We start from the raw sequence: 24,910 nt of genomic DNA on the forward strand, positions 1-24,910 counted from the left end.
CCACATGAATGCTACTTTATATAAACAAAGAGTGATCCTCAGACTGTCTGAATTATCTCATTACACCCCTACCTAGCAACTTAGCTTAAGATGAGCCCTGCTGGCTTGGAACAAGGGCCTCTATAATCCTTTTTCCTGAAAGTGGGCAGTGAAGTATGCTTAAAGTAAAGGGGTTTTCCATCCCCACAATATCCTCTCAGCTTCCAGCAATCTGCCCTGAGTGGGCCTGCCTTTATTTTAGCTCATATAACTTGGGAAGAGGTTTCAAAGTGAACCAAATCCTCCCATGCACTACTGTAGATCAGTGTATGTGACCACTCTGTTACACAATCACCCAATTATCTCTATCTGGTAATGATTCCCTGTGTGCCTGTGTGAGCTAGGAAATATACCACATTAAGCCACACACTTTTTAAACTATCTTTCAGTCATTAGTGCCACTTGGGACTAGGCTTGCCACTTCTGCTGACTATTTAGAGCACTGGAGCCTGAGTCACTGCGTCTGACTCATCTTTTTATGCCGGTGTGACTCTGGGTGTAATGGAGCAGTGGTGAATCACGCCCTACGTAACTCCATTGGCAACAAACCAGTAACTCCCCATTCTCTGCTCCTTTCCCTCCTGAGACCTGTAGGAAATGCAGAAAATGCTAAGCTCCTGACAACAGCTAAGCAGGTTCAAAGCATGGGTGACCAACCACATCGCAAGGAAAGAAAGAAAAATCACAGGGTGAAGCTTATTTCAAATGATGCTGTTTTGCAGAATCTTACATTTGTAACCCTGGGTCTGATCCTTAGCACAGTTACTGGTTCAAAGTGAATTTTATGTCTTTAAAAGACACCACCTCATCTGCTAAACAGAAGGAAGGTGCAGAGGTGCCAGCAGCATGACTCTCAAGAGGTCAGACTAGCATCCCAGCACCTTGGCTTCCAAGACAATTAAGACTTGCCTCAGTTTAGCCCATCTTTGACTATGATATAAAAATCAATGCCAAAACAGTTCAATAGCATAACCCTCTCCTTTCTCACAAACTTACTACGAAGCCAAACAAAGGAAGATTGGAAGGTCACTTTTAGAACAAGAGGACCTCTGATGGGAAGAATTCACACAAGATGCTGGCTAAGTTGCAAAATCAGAAAACTCCTCACAGAGAGCAGCTCTGAACTTTCGTCTCCCAGCAGCTGACAGCAACCTTCCCTCTCCTCATCCCCACACACCAGCCTTGCAAAGCTGTGAAAGTGCAATCCATGAGTCAATGACAAATGCCCTTGCTCCAAAGCATGAAGTATGGTGTTGCGCTAGATCTTTAAAAATCTGTTCAAGATCCAGTTTTTTTACAGGTTGTGGCAGACCCTTCCTTTGAGTCCTTTGTGCTGAGGGTGGCAAGTGAGCAGCCCCTCTGAGGACCCAAGACCTCAGAGATGTTATGGGACAAGTAAGAAGGAGGGATGCACAGGGAGGCCAAGGTGGCTTGGTCACAAAGCTGGTGTGTGCGTGTGTACCATGGTCCATTTCTTTCTTCCTGTAGCTTTTAGGTAAATATGCAACAAAAAGCTTGTCTGAAAAGTAGTCTGTGTTCCTTCTGCCTTGTCAGACTCTTCAAGGGAAACATTATTGCCTTAATTGCTTAATTCCAATTCACATAATACGGTGCCCTGACAACAGCCAAAACAGGGATGCAAAAGGAAGATTAAGAGTGACATATGCATGCTGCCAGCCTTTCACAATTGGGAAAGAGAAGTTGAGAACCAGATAGGACAAGCAGCCCTGCAGGCTCCCAGCTTCCGACTCACTCACTTCCCAGGAGCCTTTCTCACCCCTGGAGACCTCTGCACTCAAAGGGTTTTCACTGCACTCTGGTGGGATTCCCAACTGTATTGCTCTGCCCAGATACTTTTATTCACGGACTGTGTGGTCTAGAAACTTTCAGAGGTCCTGGTGGCATGAGCTGCCCCTCAAAATCCGAGACAGCAAAATGCTGCATGCCTTGGGCATGGAAACTTGTCCTTTGCCTTGCATTGCAAACAAATGAGGGCAGAGCATGGCAAAATCTAAGCCTAGACAAACCAATTCCTCTTGGATCTCCTATTCTACTGACCAGTCCTGATATTTGAAAGATTTGACTAATTTTTTACTTCACATGTCAGTGCCTTTCCAAGTTCATGAATATTAGATGTTGGACTTCCTAGATAGTCTCAAGAAATCCTGTTCTGACAGTGCTTCTTGCTTGACTGGCAGATGTAGATGTATATTAGAAGACCTCCAGAAGCACAAGATTCCCATAATTACAAGCACAGGACATCTCTCATGAGCCAAATTCATTCCCACTTCTGAAATAACACAAGTGCTTCACTTGCAGAAGACAATGGAACCATTTTCCTACTTTAAAAAGTCAACAGCCCTAAACTTCCAAACCTGACTGCAGTGAACACACAGCAGAACAACAGGGAGATATGAGCTTTCAGCATAAATTCTGGCCATTTCCTATTTTATCTGCATCATCTTCACACCTTGTTCCAAAGCAGAGCACAATCTTACAGAAGTTCTGTGCATATCATGAGCTGTGTTTTGTGTCTCTTGATTCTATTACTCCCTCTTTCCCCATACATCAGGCCTAAAGATTTATGCTGAAGATGAGGCTGAAGATTTATGTCAAAATTAACACAGACCCCACTGATTTCATGGAAAGGAAATGTGGGATTGATGCCTTTGCAGATACAAATGGGATAGAAATCCTAACTTGGACTTTGGCTGCATGTGAGCATGCCTGTACCATACAATTGCATAGCTCTCATGTTTACACAACTAATTTTGGCACTACTAAAGCAGCTTTGAAAGGTATGGAATAACCCTCAAATGTGGGCACACAGATACTCCTACAAAAGTATTTGTTGCTTATCCCTCATCTATTTATATAGTTGTAGGGGTACAAATGAACTGAGGCAGACAAGCCCATAGGACACAAACATTTCCGGATTTCTGATCTGAATTTGCAGCCTGTGCCTGTCTATACATAATTGAGACATTAAACAAGACTGTAACAACACAGAGTAAAACTAAGAAAGGGAACATGTTCCCAGAGGTAGGATTTTGCTGCTTCTTGACACAGTTTGTTGAAAAGCTGTGTAACAGCCAGAGGCTATCCCTGGTCTGGGTCACCTGGGAAAAATGAACCTTGTATCCTGACTGATAAATTGGGCTCAAAGTTAGGGAAACGCCTCTAGTAGGAGTCACCAGTGGTGTGACCTCTCGACTGAAATAAAACAAGCAGCACAGGAAGAAGTAAGAAAAATCAGAAGCCTGCTGGCTTTTCTGTTTGTAATGAGAAGCTACACTGTTTTAGTTCGACTACAAAGGAATTTGCAGTAGCAAAGCAGAAGATACTTGTGGAAGAGGTGCAAACAGTGCTCATTTAGCAGCTGTGTATGAAAAAATCAATGAATGAGACGTGAACCAAGCAGATAAGTCAAGATATACAGAGTAGGTAAGCAGAGGAGTTTTAACAACAGCCAGTCTCAGAGGAAGGAAGAGGATCAGCAAACAGCTGAGAACAAGCAGAATGGGAGGGAGATAATGAAAAGACCTAGCAGATAAATGTGAATGTCAGATGGCAGCAATCACTCTGCATCACAGCAAGAGGACTTCTTTTCTCTCTTTCACTCTAAAAGGCATGGGAAATAGAAGGGCAAATTGGACCCTTAATATCTGTGGGCAGAAGGGGAGAGCTACAGTTGGTGGATTATAAAAGCTGCAGCATCAATCCCTGCTACAACAGAGTAGGAAGCAGCTGTTGTCTTTGCCATTAAGCCCCTTCCAAGACAGCTTATTGAGGACTCAGGCAGTGCAGGAACGAGTCAGAATCAGGAACTATTTAATATGGTTATTTAATATGGAAGCTTGTCCAAACACTATTCAAAGTGCTTGTAAGGTAGTTGTCGCCAGTGCTCTCCTCCCCCATTCCAGCCAAGACCCAGAAAGGAAGGAACAGCACCAAAATGGTGCCTCCCAAAGACAATGCAAGTAGATGTCAGCAAAGCAGGTAAAGGAGGCTTGGGGTTTGCTTCAGCTTGGAGAGAGGACTCCCTGCAGGAGGCAGCAATGGCCCCAAGGAAGAGCTGCTAGGAACCTATCTTTTAATGACTGCAGAGGGACAGGCCCACACCTCATAGAACATCAAAGGCTTAAAAATTAAATTCACGAGGTGTCCCATGGGCTCTGAGTAATGAAGAGGCCTTGGCAGCCTGGAACCAAGGTAGGGTGCAAGTGGGGATGTGGGCTTTCAAAGGTTGCACTTAATTAAAAGAACAGCCTGCCAAGAAATTATTCCCATGTTGGACTGAGAGCAAAATGGAGAAGATGCACTGGAAAAGTGCTGCTCCTAAGTGAGGCCACATAATATACACATTCTCACCATTGGCACGCAAATCTATTGCTGGCCCTGATGCTGTCATAGTGGGTCTATGGGGAGGATGGGGTTTAAACTTGAAAGTCCTATGGTCAGTCTAAGGGAGCTCTCTTATTTTAGGAAGCTGCTACATGGCCCTGTGAACACTCAGGGGTCAATCAGAAATGGGACCTAGCCAGACCACCGCTGTCCAAACATGCCTGTAAGGCTGGGAGACTTCCCTCCTCTCCGCCTCTCCAGAACTTGCTTTCATCCTTGAATCTTTAATAAGCTGAAGCGCAACTCCACAGCCCAACAACCTCACCTTCTCCTTCATACAGATGCATTACAGCTATGGCTTTGATCAAGCTCAGAACTGGTGATTGCAGATCCTGCATAAAGTATGAGACTCCGTTATTTATTTCTCTCTCGCCTCCCTACCCTCAAGCATTCTAGAAGTCCTGTCCTCTCTGGGGGTATGGCAGATCTACAGATACAAACCAGAGGGTGGTGGCTCTCCCCCACCCCTGTCTTTCCCGACTGTTGTTTTTTTTTCCCAGCTCTCGTCTGCAAGGTGCCCTCTTCATATTGCTCTTCAAAGTAAAATGCTTTTCTCCCTGCCTCTCTCCTGATGCAAAATATCTGAAACCCTGTTACAGACCTCATACGCAATGCCTGCTTGGCTGTAACTCACAGTGAAAGATGCCCCCTCACCAGCAAGAGTCTCCCTGAGCCTTTTACCTATCTCAATATGCTACATCTCCACCACCCCCTCCCTGCTTTCATTTTCAATTGCATGTAATCAGTTTCCAGCTCTTTAACATTATTCTGAGTGCTCTCTTTTTTAAGAATTTGCTATTCCACCCTAAAGCACTCGAAGGGAAAGAAACACACACATTTTAATTAAATTTCTCTCCGTTTTTTTCCCTTTCATTTGCATATTTATTTTTATTTTTCCCCATTTCCAACCCCGGGGAAGAGAAATAAATAAATAAATGCGAAAGGGAGAAGGATGTGGAACAATGCATGCAAGGTGACTGGGATGCAGATCACAGGCATGGGCTGGAGGTGGAGGGGACGACAGCTGAAGGGGAGAGAGGGGAGGAACAATCCTGCAACTAAACTGAAAGTCATACCTAAGGTCAGGTATGGCAGAAATCCAATGATGCTCACAAAAATGTTTTTAGGAAATGAAGAAAGGAAGCGGTAGAGAAGACAGACTGTTTTGAAGTATCATAGTACGTTGATGAACGTGAATCAACTCCCCAAACTCTAATCTTCAACAGATTCCTGACCAGATTCTGCTCCTCCATTGGATTTGCAACTTGTACACCCAGGATGTGCACTTTGGGATGCTGGGCAGAGGCCATGCTAGGTTCCTGGGCTGCAGGACAGAACAATGCCCCTCATTTTGGAGATGACAACAAAAAAAATAAATCAGCCCAAAGTCTAATGTGACTGACAAAAAAGGGTGTTTTGGAATGGGCAGAACTAACAGCAACAATTAAAGGAGAATACCTGAACTGATTAAGATAGTACAGATGAAGACTTCATCATTAAAAAAAAACCAAATAAAAACCAACAAAAAAACCCAAAACCAAACCAAAATAAACAAAGAAAAACAAAAAAAAAGACCAAAAAAACGACAACAACAGACAAACCAAAACCAAACCAAAGCAAAAACAAAACCCCAAAACAAACAAACAAAAACTCCATCAAATAAACAATTAGCTCCCCAAACAAACAAAACCCCCTAGATATTTTATGTCCCTGGTGTAATCTTTTCATATTTTCCTTTTTTTCCTCTTTTTTTTTTTTAATTAAATGTGAATAAGTCCATGAAATTTGGCATTTGACTGCACTTGTTCCTATTTCCTTTTTGTTTCCAGGTTTTGATTTTAATTTTGGAACATGGTATGACCTCCTATGAACCTATTAAGGGATTTCATCTTGTAGCAGTCTACTTGTATAGGTTCACATTTCATACCTGCTCTTTTCAGGTTGCTTCTTCCCCCAGAATCTGTGGTGGCACTGAGGTGATGATCGGGGAATACAGATTTTTCTGTGGAGGACTGAAAGTCAAAATTGGGACCCGCCAGCATGGAGTCCCTTTGCAATAACGTGGAGATCTGTTACAGCCCCATTTTGCACAGAGTTTCATTATTACTCACACATCACCCAAGGACAGTGTCATCATTTTTTCTCTGTAAAAGGCATGTTGGGGTATTCAGGGTTCTCTTCTCCCCTCTACTAATGACCAAGTCTTTTCTGCAATCTCTATTCATCCTGATTACCTCTTTAACTGGCTCTCCCTGGGGCTGCCTACTCTTGGTACGTAAAGAATTTATCATTGCTTGTGTTATCTTTGGCTATTTGTTCCCCAAATTTTTTCTTAATCTGTATTTCACATCTCAGTGCTCCATTTTATGTTCCATTCTATTAGCATCACTCGGATGGAATATCCAATTTTTAAAGTATTCTTTATCTGACTTCAATAAACCAACATAACTTGGTATTTAAGTGCATGAGTTTCTCTTACTTTTTTGCTTCCAGGTTTTTATTTTGTTTTTCATGTGGGGGTATGGCGCTACCTTCTGTGACTCTAATAAGGGACTTTTTTTTAAAGCACTTTCCCTGCTGGTTCTTTGGGTTTCAATTTCATAACTTTTTGCCTTCAGGTTGTTTCTGAATAAGTTCCTTTTTTTTTTTTTTTTAATAATTTTTTTTAATGTTCTTTGCTACAGAATTTCTGGCTGGAATAAGAAAATGATAGACATCATTTTATTAGGGTAATTTTCACTCCTTATATCTGTCCTTTCACAGTCAGGCTCTGACTTAAAGGCAAGGCCATACAAAGACACTTCTTCCAACCCTTTCAGAGATGGCAGGAACAGACAAGGTCTGAGCCAGAAACAGGCCAAAGCAAAATGTGGCTTAGGAAACACATTTAAGAACTTAAGTTTGAGGCCCGCCCCAGTCCTCAGCACTTGCTGGTTTATCCCTAACTTAATGGGAATAACAGAATAGCAGAAGCAACTCTCACACTGCGCCATTCCTGCTTGCCCTGTTTGACTGCAGAGGTGCCTTTCCTGTACCATCCTTCCTTTCCTCCAAAGGTAGGATGGCCTTGCTATTGTCTGGCAAAGGCAAAGCCGCCTCCATGTTCCAAGCACCAGTGCAACATGGGCACTTTCCAGCATTCTCCCCTGAATATTTTACACCTTTTTCTTAGAAGAAAATAAAAGGAAACAGACAAGATGCCTCTTAATAGCTCAAGATGGAGAGCCAAGAGCTCTTCTCCTACCACTGCCAAAGCTGTTGACACCTCTTTCTCCAAGACCAGTTCCCTGAGAAATCAGGCTCCCATGGCACCTGATGTGCCTCTTCTGCACCACCACGAATGTCAGAAGAAAGTGCAACCCTTCTACCAAATCCCTTCTGTTTAACACAAAGTACTTGGGTTTATTATTTTTGGTCATGCCTCAGGGTCCATTCAGAGCTGAAGCAAAGGGTCACTTTCATTCTCTGGAGACAGATTCACTTTCCATGGCTGGATAGAGCCCACAGTCAGCTCCCTACAGTCATCTCCACTTGCCCAGATCATCAAAGCTCTGCAAATATTCCATGTACAAGGATCCATTTAGGAAACAAGGGTGACACTTGGATGAACTACCAGACCAATGGGACTTAGACTCCCTGTGCATGCTGAGATGTAACAAACATCCATCAAGACTGAAACAGGTCTACTGGCATCTATTTTGGGACAAAGATCTTTTCCTGTCCCTTCCAGCCCTACAATTTAAGGATACTCTGTTTCATCCCTTCCAGATGCCATATTCCAGTGGGTGGCTGGAGTTGATTTGTGGTTTTAAAAATTTCAGGCTGTTTTTTACCCAAAGTGAGTCTCTACTGTGGTGAGGCTGCCAGAAGAAAAAAAGAAAAAATCCACCAAACCCCTTGCAGCTGTCACAGGCGCTCACTGCCTCAGTGCCTCCAAACGCCACTTGGCTCCCATGCGTTGATGCATTTACTGTACTGGTAATTAATGCCGTTAGCTTTGTAATTAAAAAAAACAACTTTTTGCCTTTATACTTGGGGTGATAACGCTGCAAGTAAAAATTAATTAAAACGAGATGAATTGCCTTCAGTTAAACGAAACGGAAAGAGAGGGAGAGGAGGGGACATGGAAGGGAGGGGGTCATAGTGGTAGCGAAGAGAGAAGGAGGCACGCCGGAGCCCTGCTAATGAAGCAAAATGATACTGTCGGCATTTTAAAAGATTTTTCCCTTGGCTATGGTACCTTCTGTTGGGTTCTGGGTTAATGGAGCCTAAAGCTATACGTCTGGCAGGGAAACTGTGTGAGCCACCATGGCCCCATCTCCTTCATAAGGTCCACAAACACACCCGCCCATGTTGCTTCAAGTCCCTCCTCCTCCTCACCTTCCTACCCCCCACCTGGCTACGAGGGGTAATGGGCTGTGAAATTGGCTTTTCTATTATTATTAATTAGATCTGATGTCAGGCCTTTTGTTTTGGTTTGTGTCTGGGGTTTTATTCCCTTCTTGAAGTAAGGAAAATATGTACATGCCTGAAAGAGGGAGCAGACTTCTTACAAAGTCGATGCTGGGAGACAGTCCTAGCAACTGCAGCACACTTCTCTGTAGAGGATGAGAATTCCTCTCCCTGCTTTTAGATGACTTCTCTGTTCACTGCTTAACTGTTTCTGTCCCCCATAAGAGTCACATCTCTAGTCAGACCAGAGAAGGAGCTGTTACCAGAGAGGATAAGAAATAACCTGTTTAAGAGCTGAAGGAAGCCTCTGGCAGCAGAGGAAGCAAGACAGCCTTGCTGAATGCAAGAGAACAGAAACTGCACAAGACAGAAGAAACAGAAGCATTTCATTAAGTCTCACATGAGAGAGAAGAGCTTTGTTGGACAGACCTAAATGGTTCAGATCTAATTGAAATTCATCTTTGGAAATTACTTTGAATTTTATCATTGTTACTCCCATCTCATTTCCTTATTCGTAATGTGTAGGAATTTAGCAAATGAGGGAAGAAGAAATTAACAGTCTGTCCGAAATCAAGTGATAAGGAGCTTCTACCATTTACCCACCCAACTATCCTGTGACACACATTACTTTTCAAGCCCTTCAGTTTGGGAAGTTCTGAAGCTCCCCCTGTATAAATTACCTCACTGCAGAGAGAAACCTACTTTTCCATCCATCACAGCTCCCTAAGATTAATACATGATGCCAATGGGGGCTGTTGACTCTAGATAGAAAATAATAAATAACCTTCTCTGGATCTATCTATCTAGAAATACTTGTCTATTCTAGAGTTAATATTAGAATACTTAAGTACCGTGGGTCAAGAGGAAATGCTGTTACTGTGAGAAAGAGCAGCAGTTCCTGCAGAGTTCTCATAAAACTTAAAATTACTGAGACCCTATAGCCTGAGTTTAAAACTCTTGATCTGTAAAAAATTCTGCAGCTTTTCAAACCAGCACTGCTTGTCCATTCTCCCATTTTCCCTCCGGAGCACCTTGTCACCACGATGGCCAGTTTCAGACGTGTGCAAACCCACTAGGAGCTTAGTCCTTAGGACCAACCCTCCCCCTCAGCCTCTGTAAGGTCAAAGAAACATGGTTTGACAGCAAAACCAAGTCACACAGAACCTGTGGCAACACTGAAGGACACAGTCCTGAGTGTTTGCCCTAAACAAACATGTCTTCAGGTTGAAATTCAGCTTGATTTCGAGCAGCTGGACCCACCTACACCCTGAAGCAGGGGAATTGATTTTGTTTTCAGGGTTGCACCCACAAGACCTACCATGAAGATCTACTGATTCACCTATGGCTGATGGGAACAGGATGCTTTGCATGTCTGTGACAGCAATGCACTCTCTTAAAAACCAGCATCCACAGCTGTCCCACACATGGGGGAGATATGGGAGATAGGTTGTCTCCACTTTTGAGAAGGATGCTAGAGTTGCCATTTGGGGAGAGCTTCTGAGACTGGGGAAGAGCAAGACCAGCTCTTTTCCATTAAAGTTTTCCCTCACGTTTTATGTTCTCTTAGCTGTAAGTGTGGTGTGGCCACTGCATGATGAAAAAGGAAGGAGAGGTGACATGACCCTCCTAAAGGATTTCAGAGCTAGGGTGTACTCCAGGCCTAGTCTAATGCTTGCTGGGTCTGACATCTGTAGGGCTGCTCTGGAGGACACACTGTGCTGGCCCTGGCAACTCCTTCTGAATCCAGTTCAACAGGGCTCAATTTTTACAGCTACAAAATGAAGATAATGACACTCATTCTACTTTTGCAGGACACCAGGAGTTCTGCTGGTGAAAAGCAACATACCAGAGCAAGCCTGACATCCTGGAGAGCTCAATACAAACTCTTGCCCCACTCTGGACTTTCCACCTCAATTACCCTGCCTATGAAAGCAGGACAGTACCATTCATCGGGCTCTGCAAAGGTGAGGCTAGATAATTGATTGACAAGGTAGAGCCGCTACCTTAAACCAAAGTCATCCTGGTGTAATGTTAATGAAGCAACTGAGTGAAGCCAGAAGTGACTTTGGCCCTTCACCAGAGCCAAGGCATTGTCTTGACCTTTACAGCTATTCAGGCTGTCCAGGTTACTTCAGAATTTCAGGTGAGACCTTGGCCTGGCTGACAGCTTTGAAAAGACAGTCAAGGAAGTAGAAGAGATACATAGAAGGGTGAAAAGTGAGTGCTAAGAACATTGCTCCTGACCTTTTAAATGGGATTTTACAGCCATGGTTTGGCTGAACTTGGGGCCTGACTGCTGCAGTGCCATAAACTTCTGTCAAGTAATTTCTGAAGTGCCATATATAAGCAAGAGACAACATCATCCACCCCCAGTATGTACATCTGAACAGGCGATTTACAGACTGGTGTGAGAAAGCAGGGAAGGAGGATGTTGGAGCAAAGGGTGGGGTGTGGAGTATAAAGAGTCTGTGTGAAAGGGCATCTCTTTTTACTGGAATAAGTCTCTCACGTGACTGTGGCATTCTCCCCTTCAGTTCAGATGGGTTTCATTTTTTCAGTTCTGAAGGAAATAAATAAACTGGGAGCGATGCTTTTCTGACTGTCATGGTAAATCAGGCATCATTTCATTACAATCAATGGACTTCCACCAGCAGAGAGCTGATGTGAAAGAGATGACCATTAACCCCAGAGTATATAACCTCCTAGCCATCCCCAATCCCCTCCAGATCTGAAAATCAGCCGTTCTTTTCTGGCTCTTAGAGGAACCCCAGGAAGAGAGAGCCTGCAGTCAGACTATAGCTGCTGAGGCATGACGCAAATTAGACGCCAGTCTCACTTCTCCACAGCAGTGTCAGCTCCTGTAGGGCTAAACATAAGACACTGAAAAAGCATGGGGAGAAGGGATATTGAGCCAAACCCGGCCACAGCTCCCATCCAATCCATCCTGAGCAAGGATAGAATGAAAACAAGGACGAGGAAAATGTCTGCTGTCTTCTACTATTCCCATGATGGGTTATAGGTCCCTGGCCAGCTAGTCCTGAGTTTGCTTCAACAAAAATTTATGTCCAAGCCATTTTAACAAGCAGAGTCTTTAAGCCCCTTCCCTTTAGTGGCACCAAGTGACACGTGGCTGTAGCTGAGGAAGGACCTCCTGAAATGAAGAAACAGTATTTTTGCTGATGGTAGTCATCTGTTGTATTTCGCAGGTGAATGACAGAAATTCTTCTTAGGGAAGTAAATGGGAGTATTTCAAGGTCTGCCATCATTCCATAGCATGGAAAGATAAAAGCAGTGAATTGACTTCTAAACAACACTGTCTGGAGAAATCTCCTCCTTCCAAACATGCTGGTAAGCTGGGTCCATACATGTCAGCAAGTTCCCCTCCTTCTGGACATTTGCAGAGAACCAGCAAGCAACTCATCCATTGCACAAATGTAAATTCTTACCGATCAAACTGGCTAGAATGCCAGACTGCCTTGGGACAGCTTAAACATCATTCTTGCCTCAGTTATTTAATGGCCAGGATTTAGAAGGGGTGGAGTATCATTTGCAGGTTTCCAGAGCCCCTCTGGGTGACAGACCTCAGCGGCCTCAAAAATGCTGCCACTTCAGGGCAGCTGCTTAGAAACGGGCAACACTGAGGGGAGGAGTGAGGTAGGCTGCTTCATTTAATTCAGGACCATAGGGGAACACTAAGGAAGACAGAAAACAGTTTTTTGCGCTAAAATTTTCTGAAGTACTGGTGCTACAGACATTTAGAGCCATCTCGTGACTCTGCGGTGGGGACCTCTGCAGCTCATCATAATGCTGCCTTCCCCACAACACAGAGGCAACTGATCCCTTGCTGGGACCTTGGCTTAGTGCTGAATGAGAGAGAAATCAACACCTGCTGCACAGCCACCAGCACCCCTGGATTTGCATTACAGATCTGCCATCCAAACATGCCACCAGCCTAACGCTGTTTAGACCAGAGGAGATCGCTGCCCTGGGAGGTGCATCTCCAAGAACCTGGGAGCCAACATGCTGCTGCTCTGCTCCCAAGCCAGCAGCAATAAACAGAAGAAGATGCTTTAAGGAACAGCATATTCATTCTAGTTTTCATCTGGTACTAAATACCTAAGCCTCCACCTGCCTGAATCCTCTTCCACCCTTGCCAGAAATCTGCTGGAGAGGAAACTAAAAAAAGGAAGATGAGGCAAAATAAAGCAAACTGCCAGGGAAAAATGTCCAAAAAGCTAGCCCAGAGGACAGGGGAGAATCGAGGTCTCCACAGATGAGTGCTTTTAATTAGGAAGAGGGCTGAACAGCAAGGAGCTTATGCTAATGAGTAGTCTCTTTTAATCAGCTTATATTTTAAAAACAGCATTTTTTAACAGTCAAAATAGTTCTGAAAAATGGTAATTATCAGAAATGCATTAACATGGAGTGGGGTGGCTAGCAAGCTGAAATGATGGAGACTGTGTCTGACGGAAGGGGACAGCGTTGTCATGTGCGGCGATGTAGGGATGAGGTGGGAGGGCTTCTGGGGCTGGGGCTACTCCCTCTGACATCCCTGGCCTGTGAATCTTCCTTTCCTCCCCGCTCTAATTAATTCTTTCCATCCCTCTTATGTTGACCAGTGTCCCCCTCTTTCCTCCCATTGGTGAGCTCTCTCTGCACACAGAGACAACCTTGCTCTTTACTTGTCTCTTTATCTCCTCACCTTTCCCCTGCCCACTCCTCCAAGTACCACCCTGCAAATGTGTGGTGCAGAGGCCTCTTCCTGCTTGTGCTACTACAAACTGCCATGTTGTAGTGTCTACTGAATGTGGATGCTGATTGTCTGGAGAATACATTTACTGTGTACTGTGTGTACACCCCCCAACAAGATAAACTGAGAGTTTGCAGTCCATGCCTGAGGTGTCCACACTGACTCCACAGCTGACCCCTCCTGAACAGCGAATCCCTTTACTCTTAGCCAGCCTTCCTGGAGATGGGCACATATTTGCATGCAGCGGAGTACAGAGAAATTCCCCTCTCTTTACAACTTCCTCTTTCAGCACTCTGTCCTCTCCTCTGGAAAGGGACACTCTACCAAAAATGCACAGGATTCCCATCACCTACACGCCTTCACTCTACCCTGCCCACGTGAGTCTTTGTAACAGCCTGCCTGCTTCTCCAAATGGTTCAACACCCACCAATATTTCAAGTAGGTGTTACCAAGTGAAATGAACACCAGTTCACAGTATCCTACTTTGTCTGAGGAAACAGATCCAGGCATGTGAAGCCATCTGCTCTTGTAGGGTTGCCATCCTCGTATTTCTCTGTAGTATGTGCAATAAAGAGCGTTACCAGACATCACTCTCAAGCTCACAACAACCTTGGGGCAGAAAACAGGAGGAGGAGGCAGCACATCCAACATGCCACATATGGTGGGGTGAAAGAGAGAGACAGAGAAAATATACACCAAAGGCTAGATAGAGCAATAGGCTGCCTGATGCTTTCACATGCAGTGGAAGGTGCTGTCGTTCTCCTGTCTGAAGCTGGCTTAATCCTAAATGTTTTTCCAAGATTCCTGCAGCAAAGTAGAAAACTGGTTCAGCCATGGCTTCTCACCAGTCTTGACACCAGAATACAGACTGTAGCCTGTACAGATGTTACTGTCCCATACAAGAAAACGTGGCTTTGATCCACCACTTACAACTGAGCAAAGTCTCCCTGGTGCCCTCGGGTTCAACTTGTGTATGGCCAAGGCCCAGGCATGTGGCAAAGTCCTGTTCTGACTGAGCAAATGCCACTTGGTAGCGGGGCAGCTTCAGCCCCACTCAGCTACAGCTACAGGGCTCAGCTACCCAGCTACAGGGTCTCTGCTCTGATCACCCTCTCCAGCTTCTCAGGTGCAAGCTCCCAAGTGATGGGACCTAAGGGCATCCAACTGACTGACAAAACTGTGCTTCAAAGAGTTCCTGCCTCTATTGGAATCAAGCTTACGGCTTACAAATCTCATGGCACTGAAGGATCAGAAAGGGCTTATAACTCTAGTTTTACAGGATTAGAAAACAATCAACACAGTTTTGACCCACCCTTTTTCAAACCATTGCTGAACCAACGTGCATGGCATTAGCACAATAACTTGGTGTCAAAGCCTGAGGCTGTTGATGTATGTTTGTGCATGGCATATCGTCTTCCCATGTAATCCCCTGCTCTACTTTCTCACCCCTGTCTTTGAGGGCAGGCATTTCTTCGGTGAAAGGAAGCAACTGTAAAGTTGATTATTTCACAGCTGCATCTGTAAATTATGGTGTCCAGGGATAGCCAAGAAAAAGCAACACCTTGGGACATGACCTGATCAGACCTCAAAGCAATGTTCATACAGATCTGCAGTGACAACTTGAATCAGGAGACATCCAAAGAAAATGGCATTCTGTACCATTTGACTATGCTCCTCCACCGAGACCATGACACTGCTGATCCCCCTCCTGATTTGGGGAACATTTAAGGACACAGGGACCTGCAGGAGTGAGGAAGATAACTGCAATGCAAAACCAATACTATGATCCCTGAGACCATTGAAGATCCCATATCATGCTGTATTTTTCCTCTTCAAAACATTTTTAAACTCACATCAATTATCCATACCATATTAGATGTATTAGTAGTAATGGCTATTTATAGAGCTGTAGTTTGGATTGGGCTGCTATACAAGAAAAAAAAAAAAAGAAGACTGTCGTGCTTAAAGGCTACAAGTCTAAACAGTGAACTAAATGCCAGAGCACATAAGGTTAAATATCCTAAATAGCTTCCTCCCACTGACAGGTGATGAGATTGCTATTAATTCAGTGTAGAGGTAGAAAGCGTTAAAATAAATGTTAAAATAAATTACATGGTAAAATAGATTACACAAACTGAGCACATTAATATGCTCTAATAGAGATTGTTGCTATAACAGGATTCTTTGTTCTGGAGCAAAATGCCTCAGTATTACAGGCAGGCCAAAACAAAAGCCCCCTGCTGCTGTAGTGAAAGCTGGACTGGGATTATAAACAGGATTTTCAAAGCAAAGTTGTTCCTTTCCAACAGAATTGTGCTGCTGAGAACCAGTTGGACTGGTGTCCCAAGGCTGGGCTGCTCTCCACTTTGAATGGATGGGCAAAAGCATCACGTTGAGATACCCTCTCCTGTATCATCTGATGGGAGTGCATGCACCTGCTGTCTTCCTCGGGCACTGGTGCAGGCTGAGTGTAAAACAGCACCATCTGTTTTGGGCTGCCCGCCTGTGCCCCAGCACTGGAACAGGGGATCTGCATGCACCAGGGAGGGAAAGGCAACCTTGCTGCTTCCTTCAGTATGGGAAATCAGCAGCTGTGCTCTGAGCCAGCAGCAAAGAAAGACTCCCCAAAGGCAAATTCAGCTGCGGTACTTGGTTGGCAGCGGCAGCACCACCCCCTCCCTGCAGCTGCCTCAGCTCTGAGTTCCAGTCTGGATGGACCATATGCAGGGGTCACAGAGCACCCAGTGCCCGCAGGTCCATCTGGCCTTTGGACTCTCTGCTGAGGTGCTGGCAAGGGGACAAGGGGAAGATAACTCCCACCAAGAGCTCCATCAAAAGCCACCTATCAAGAGCCAAAAAGTGACATCAGGAACGTTGCACCAGTGCTGGTGCTTAATGTCTAAGACCAAGAGAGTAGTGAACCAAGCTTCCTACTGCTTCATATTCCATGACCCTACAGAGAGGAAGAGCTGTGAAAGCTAAATCTGATCCTTCTTGTTGGCACCATAGAAACTGGTACAGTGAATCAAGTGGAAGCACAGCAACATAATAGTGACCCCATGAAGTGGTATTTCTGAACATTTAAAATGTGTAAACATATTTATCTCTTTTTACTTTCTTCTTTTAGAGTGAGGGAAGTGATCTTACATAAAATATAACAAAGATGACACAGATGCAGGTAAACACGCATCCATGTAACCACAGGCAAAGGTCTCCCAGTCTTCTCATCTGCCTCTTTTTCTTCTGACTCCCAATTAGCCAGCCTTACAAGGTCTGATCTGTTCCCTAATCGTTCCCTTCTCATTACTCCACCCTGTGTGCTTCTGTGAGATCTAAGAAGAGAACTAACAAGGTGCCTGCTGCAAAACAAGCAGGGATTCTGGCTCCATTCCTGTACCACTGAACAAATAGTTTCAGTGATAAATAAATAAAGCCATTCACAGAGAATCCTCACTTCACTTTTAGCTGGGCTTTCACTGTGTCTACAAACCTGCCATTGTTCCAGATACTTGAAAACACAGCTATTAGCTTTCCTCCCTATTTCTCCATTTTAAGGTAAGTAGGAAATGCCATTTATTTGTTAAAATTTTATAACTCAAAGCTCATGTCTTCTTCTTCTGCCTTTAAAAGCACCCAGCCTGGGTGAGAAATGACCAGCTGCAGGCAGCCCGAACAGGCCAATGTTCATTAAATGTCTTATTCAACCCCAAACCTCATGAATTGTTTAATGTACAATGGAGACAAAAGCCCTATTTTTTTCATGTGTCAGCTCTTGTTAAGTGGCTCCCGGCCCATCTTGCTGCTGGCTATAAACAGGATTAACAATCCCTGTAGTTAGAGGCAGGGAATGCCTGCACACTTCACACGCTGGCAAATGCGTGCAGAGGACAGGGTGGTGCACCCCCCACACAGCCCCACGCGTGTGTGCCCAACCAGGCACTGCCCGCATGCCAGCTCTGCCAAGCACATTTACTCCATGGGGAAGGCAGATGTACCTATCCAGGCATTCCAGCATGGAGAGCCTGGGGTGCCCGCGCACCTCAGGTGACAAACACATCCCTCCCAAGAGCTGAGTATTGCTCATTTGCGTGGATCACTTCCCTCCAGCTTCCTTCCAGGAAGGAAAAATCAGCAGCTTTCTTAGAGAGGAGGATGTGCTGCCTGGTCTGCTTTTGCCAGCCCTCATGCTGCATGTCCGACATTAGATGTCTTGAACCTGACTTCTTTGAGGAAGCCTACCAGGCGCTGGACACCACATTGATGAGGGAGGCCCTCAAGAGGCAGCCTGTGCCTCTCTTTCCAGAAACTTCTGGAAATACAGCCAGCACCTCCCTCTCCTCCTCTACTCCATGCCCTAGTACACGTGTCAACCCTGTGAGCTCGCACACACACAGCCAGAGAGGCAAGTGCACAGATGAGCATGGCATCTGGCTTCCTGCGAGATCTCTTTGGGGCCCACGCTCAGCCTGGAAGCACGAACCCCAAGCCACCCTCTTCAAGAACACCACAGCCGCCTCGGCCAGCACCCTGAAGGGTGCCAACCACCCAGGCTGAAGGGGGGAAAGGGAGAGGAAGGTGTGCCAGCTCCAGTGTGGCTGTACCAATGTCCAGCTTTTGGTGGGACTCTCGTGGTTTCCTCTCCATCCCCAGCAGCAGCAAGGACCACAAGCGTTTCCAACATAAATGATTCTGTAGGCTTCAGAATGCCGACCAGCTGTTGGGGTGGTGTCAGGGCGCCAACCTGGCAGAAAACTGGGCAGCATAAAGAGAAGGTGGAGTGGGGGAGACAGTAGGATGTCCTTGGGCATGACAAATTGACCAGGGACAGTGAAGAGGTAGCCTGTTGATGTGCAGTGCAGGAGGGGGATGTGCCTATAATGCAGCTTGCTGCCAGGGAAAGGGGGATGCCAAGTTGTCCTTTCTCCCTGCCCATCCCCATGGATGTAGAAATTACATCCATGGCAAGTGGATGCCATCCTCTAGAAAATGCCATCTGGAGAACATTACTGGGTTTCCTGGACAGACATCACGGGACTCTGCAAAACTTGGAGCCAAACAGCACTTGAAACTTATGTCAAATGGTGCTTTAAGAGGTAATAGCTTGCAGGGCTATAGCTAGGTGTTTTTTTCCTCACTGAAATCAGGAGGAAGCTGTACTGCTGACCAAATCCACTTATGAGTTACAAAGTGAGTGAAAAAATAAAAGCATCTGATGAAAGCTAGCATTTTTGTGATAGCAAAGGAAATATCCGTCTCTGATGCTTATTTGTTATTTGGGATTATTGATGTATTTTCTGGCAGCAAATAATCTTTTCCTCACACATTAAACATATTGTGAATATTGCAGTCAGCTGTAAAATCCACCATTCCCTCCTACATTCCACCGGACTGTAACATCTGCATCACTAACAAAATCAGCACAACACAAATCATGTGTACAATGGAAACACTGGAAAATGTGCAGGCTTGAGTAGGGATTGAGAATGAGCTTATGTGAGGGGCTGTGGAAAGCAGACCAGCACCACCAGTGCTTCTCAGCAAAGCTTATGGCCTGCATGATGCACTGAGAGCTCAGGAAGTGACCCAGTCAGACTGAGATGGCACCTATTTGTGAGTGGGCCACTCAGGGATTTTGGTAGGTAAATTAGTATGTGATTTATCCAACTTGACTCAGCTAATTAAGGGCCAGCAAAAAACAGAACCTATGACTCAGACAATAGTTGGCAGCACAAAATGCAAATTTCCCCATCCAACAGACTGTTTCAAATTCACCTTTGCTAGAAATATTCTTAATAGCAATATCCTCTTTGTGAGTATTTGCTCTACCCAAGCTACTGTGCTTGCAGAGAGGGACAGCAGAAGGGCTGCAAACATCATCAGTTTAAGATTTGCTTTTGAATTGGAACAAAATAATTATGAATATCCCTCTGCCTCACTTTGGTGGTGCCTCAGCCACCTTAGAAACCATCAGTCATGGTCCTGGCACTGCTCGCAGCTGTGCCTGTCTGCTCCTTTCCCCATGTCTCCTTCTCCACCCATCATGCACGTTTCCTCAACTCCAATACATCTGATGACCTTTCTGGCATCCTCCCTGCCCAAACAACCCCAATCCCATTGCCTTTATCTAGCTGTCAACATACTCCAACCGCGTGCAAAACAAACGGCGATACCCCCTCCCAAATGGCACCAACCACACCCCCGTGAGTACAATAACTGCATTCCCAGGGCTGTATGCATTCCCTCATGCTCTGCAGCAATGTTGCAGCTCCATCCATTCCCACCACTCCTCATGACTGTCTCACAAAGCCTTGCTCACGCAAGTAATCCCATTAAACCCGATGGGCTAGTTGCCTAAGCACCGATTTACAGGATCATGCTCTTAAAGGCTAAGCTCTTCACTGAAGGGACCCGAGCAGTCCCTTGTAAATTGTCCACAAAACCCTAGAGCCACTGCTGGCCTGCTGAAACCTGGTGTTATTTGCAGGAGATCAAAGTCCTGTCAGGTCATGTTGACTTCTATTAATGGAAGCTGAGATGCTCAGCTGCACACCTAGATGTCAGGCCTGTAAATGATGAACTCTTACAGACATGTTTCACCTGGTGGGTTTTCCAGGGAGCTGTCAATTGACACCAAGCAGAATTCAAAAGAAAGTCTGATTTGCACAACATCCTGAGGACACCAAGTTTTCCTGTTTTGCCCAGCTACAACTGCAGTGTCAGCATAGGCTGAATTCTCAGAACAAAGATCTTTTGGGTGCACCGGCGTGGGATAGGCACGTTGGAAGGGGCCTGCCTGGATATGCTGCTTCCTTTTCTTTTAAAAATTTTTTGCCCTGGCAGAGGCCTATTCAGGTGACAGAAAGACATGGGGAAATGGGAACAAAATGTGCAAACTGTTCATACTGAAGAAGATCCAGTATAACAGCATAATTAATAAACCTTCACAGACCTCTATTAATAGCTCCTGGAACCTGAGCAAGGAACACAGCGGTGGTTTTGCCAGGGCTCATTCTGCAAGGGTGAAAATCTTTTGCTTACTGTTTTCACATTTGTCATTGCCATGCTCCATCAAGCTTAGCAGTAAAAGCAGTAAAGGAAAGCAGGGGACCAGGGGAAAAAGGAGACAGGGAAATCCTGGTCTGTGGCTGAGCACATTTTAATGGCTTTGCAAGAACAGAGGCTGGATGAAGTCATGTTGGAAAATTACTTGTCCATTCATGCATAGGGCTGAGGAGGAATCCTATACAACTAAATTAAATTTAAATTATCATATGTCAAATTGACATTAATATTCAGGGCAAAGGATCATTTTTTTCAGGCAGTGCATTGATTTAGTTTTAAATACTAATAAATTCCTCCTGCCTCACTGGACATCAACAGCATATCCCCCCTTAGCTCCTACCTTGTGTAACACTAGCCTTGCGCCCAAAAGAGAGGGTGCCAAGGATAGCACCTCAGAAAGGGCAGACGGAGCCTCAAAAGCAACAGAGACCCCTCAGCCAGAAGGGTTATTGAGGTAAATGTATTTCTCCCTCTCCCCATTTTTTCCAGACATGTCTTCCCCAAACCACACCTGCCAAGAGGGTCTGTGCAGGGACCCAGAGCAGCAGTAGCACATGGCAGCACAGTGCTTGGGGAGGGTGGGCTGGGAGCCTGCCACCAGTCTCCTGGTCCTCTCGGTTCAGCCCCCCTCCCCAGCAATCCCCACAGGTTTCATTGCTGAATGCCTCAGCCCCTGGAGTACCACAGTAATTTGGCACTGATGCCTTAGTCACTTAATTATTCTTTTCAAAGGAGCCTTTGAATTTTTTTTTCCCAACCTTGCCTTCTTTCCTCTCCCTCCCTTTTCCCTCTACACATTTTGACTCAATAGTCTTCCTTGAAATTGTATAAACTTGCTGTTTATTTCTTGCCATCTAGCATGCTGTGGTCTATCTTTCATTGTTAATATTTTTTTCTCAGCACCGTCCCTGTTCCCTGTCTCTGAGTTCATTCTGTTCCCTCTTTCAGCAGCACTATATTTTTCTTCTTAGTATTTTTGCTTAGCTCTATTAACTTTTATTTATTTTTCTTTCATTCCTTCATCATGTTTCTTTTCTTAGTTGCTGTGCACCATCTGTATATCTGTTTCTGCCTCTCTCATGCTCCCACAACTAGATTACTCTCTGCCTGCCTTTGATTACCACAGCCCCTTGTCTCCCCTCCCCACACATTCCCCTCCCTAATAAGAGCTATCTAAAACCGGCCATGCACCTTCTTGGGTTCCCCCTCTGATTCCCAGCTGTTGCCTGTGAAAATACCTGTGTAGGAGTATTGGCATCATAAGCTCTGGCAAGCCAGAGGGCACCTGAGTCAAGAAGACTCGAGATGCAGTAAGAGATTATGAGCTCAATGTATGATTTTTCCAAAGCATGCATATTTCTAATTCCACATTTTCTGAGAGAGAGGGAGAAAAAAAAGTAAAAAATCCCTCCTGCTCTTGACATGTCTTATCTGCTTTTGAACATCCCACTACGCAAACAAATTAGTTTCTCCTAATAAAGGTTAGAAAGTGAAAAATAAGCCTGAAAATGGAAATCTAAACTTAGCCATAACTGAAGAATTATGATCGATGCCTTCAAAGTAAAGGAAATGCTCCATCTGAAGAGCTATGTGCACCTAGGAAGCATAAATGACCTCCCTGCTCCCCAGCACCTCTGCTGTCTCCCTACACCTCTGCACCTCCTGCAACCAGGAACAGCTCTATCAGAGTGCCCAGTTACTGTCTTTGCAAAGAACTGTAAAAATAGACATCAGGAGAACATCCTGTGACTGCTGCCCCAGAGCTCTGGCCACCAGCTGCAGACTGCGTGTGAAGGACAGAGCAACGCAGCCGCAGGGGATGTGGCTGGAGAGGTCTCTGTAGTGGGGGCTGCTAGGAATTAAAAATGGCCAAGAACCAGGCTGAAGCAAGCTGCTTTTTAAAAACAAGCACCTGAAGCTGTGTGGGCAAGTCACCCTCTGACTCCCTGTGGAAGCAGGTCTTTTCCTGGGCAGTCTGGACACTGCCATCCCTGCTGCCTCCCTCTCCTGAAGCTGTGCCTAGACTCACTGGGGAAATAAAGGGAGGGCTCAGCCTGGCTTGAAGCATCTCTGGGCTTTGCTGCCCCCTCTGCGTGTCCCCACCCTGCAGATGGAGCCTGTGAGGAGGAAGCAGGAGCTGCCCCAGGGCACACAAACAACCTAGTCCACGCACATCTTGAAGAAAAAGCTTACCAGCTGACAGAACTGGTTACAGGCACCCACATTTATCCAGCCCACGAACGGAAAACGAAGCTGAAGTGAGAAATGAAGTTCATTTTCTTCTCCTTGCCTTTTCCAGAATCAGACTAAAACTCATCAGGGTCACAACTATATGGATTACAGCCAAGGAGAAAGGTTATTGATGTGCCTCTAAGAAATAAAAACAAAGTTGAGAAAAAAACAACCCAGCACACAGGCAGCAAAGCTGGAATTAAGAAGATATGCCATTCATGCATTCCAGGTTAACAGGAATGAACCGAAATCTTCTTCCAAATGTCAGCAAGGTTGAAAACAACCCAGAGTGAAAACTGCATCTCAAACCCAGACACTCACTAATGCAATTCTGAATCATAATAGCCTTAAATCTCACCATGGGCAGGCAGAATGGTAGGTAAAACTGACATGCCATTTTGGTTTCTTATCTCCCCTATTGTTTCAGACTACCTTCAACAAACTAGGAATGGTTTCTGAATTTTACACCAGGGAATTTGAGAACATATTTGTATCTACGTGCATATGCATGATGTGTGCATGTATGTAGGCATGCTGATATACATGTGCATCTACATCTATGCACACACATATATTAAAAACCCAGGGGCTCCCTTGCCAGATGTACACATGACAGCACTGGGCTTCCCCTTGTCCCGGTCTGTTCATTTGTGCCACACAGGCTTCTCTGGTTCTGCACCTCATAGTGTGCTCAGATATCCCATATTCTCATTATCATCAGATTCACTGAGCCTGGTTGTCCCCCCTGGAGGCTGTTCAGCACAGAAATTTGTGCTTAGCTGAATTTTCACCATAGCTTTGCAATTCACCTTTACAAAAATAAACTCTCCTACGTGGAACTTTCGCAATCAGCACAGAGACCAGAACAAACAAACAGGAAAACAGTCCTGTCAGCAATTTTGCAGCTATGTGAACTGCTCACTCAGAGCTGGTGAAAAAAATGGCCACCATCCCAACCATGGGCCCTTCACTGATGCTCCTCTCCTGCTCAGTCGGCACTCCCCTGTTTATCCGATCTAATGCAATAAAATGCGTAATTAATTTCTAAACGCTTCCGTTGAACGGTGCAATTTGTCAAGTCGAGTTGTTAATAGAATTAAGCTTTTTATCAGCGATTAGCAAAAGAAGGTAAAAAAAAATTAATTACGGAATTGTATGCCTCCCTGCTTCAAAGCCAGGTTTGGGATTAAATGTTTGATAAAGGTTCCCTGGCACGTTATAAAACATTTAGCAAAAGCTGCTTTCCCCACGGTGTTTTCTGCAAAACAGCCTTTGGGCAAGAGGGGGGAGGCAGAGGGAGGAGGGTGCAGGCAGTACAGTTGATCACATGGAGAAGGGGGGCTGGCTTCAAATCATGCAGAACTTATTGTATGGGAACACACCCCCATATTGTATTCTGCTGGCACTACATCCTGCCTGCCTTGACCTCTCAAGCATCTCTCTGTTGTTTGTATAGATAACCAACAGTGACAGGGAATTACAGGCAATATTGGTTATTTCTGCCTGTGTGTCAAGAGGTGTCCCAGGTCCTAGACTCAGTGGAAGGACTGTACAGCCCCATGAAATGAGGCAGCACATACAGCTTGTACTGGTTATGTGGCAGCAAGTCCCCCTTACAGCCCTTCTCATTCTGGTAAATCCACACCTTGTGGAAGGCAGACTATGAAGACCTATAGAGAATGCCACAAGGTCAAGCCACCACTGCCCTCTGCAATGTAGCTAGCACTGGATCATCACTAAATCCACGTGTCTTGACCTCAGCAAGGACCGGTGAGCAGAACAGAGCAGGGGCTGAAGAAGCCCCACCTCCACAGCAAAAATGAAACACAGCCTCATCCTTCCCAGGGAGCCTGCCTGCACAGACAGGGGCTGAGGGCTGGGAACCCAAGCATACTGCAAGGAATGCCACCTCCTCTGGTCCTTGTGCCACCTATTAATGAGGACGAAAATACAGCAATCTCCCTCTTCCCT

General features: G+C 45.2%; 1 protein-coding gene across 9 annotated transcripts in view; it reads right to left on the bottom strand.

Moving 5' to 3' along the window:
- LSAMP (limbic system associated membrane protein) overlaps positions 1 to 24,910 on the bottom strand; it is an 888,518-nt gene that overhangs the window by 211,208 nt on the left and 652,400 nt on the right. The gene's annotated exons all lie outside the window — the stretch shown is intronic.

Source organism: Vidua chalybeata, chromosome 2 (genome assembly GCF_026979565.1).
Source record: "Vidua chalybeata isolate OUT-0048 chromosome 2, bVidCha1 merged haplotype, whole genome shotgun sequence".
NCBI classification, from domain to species: Eukaryota; Metazoa; Chordata; class Aves; order Passeriformes; family Viduidae; genus Vidua; species Vidua chalybeata.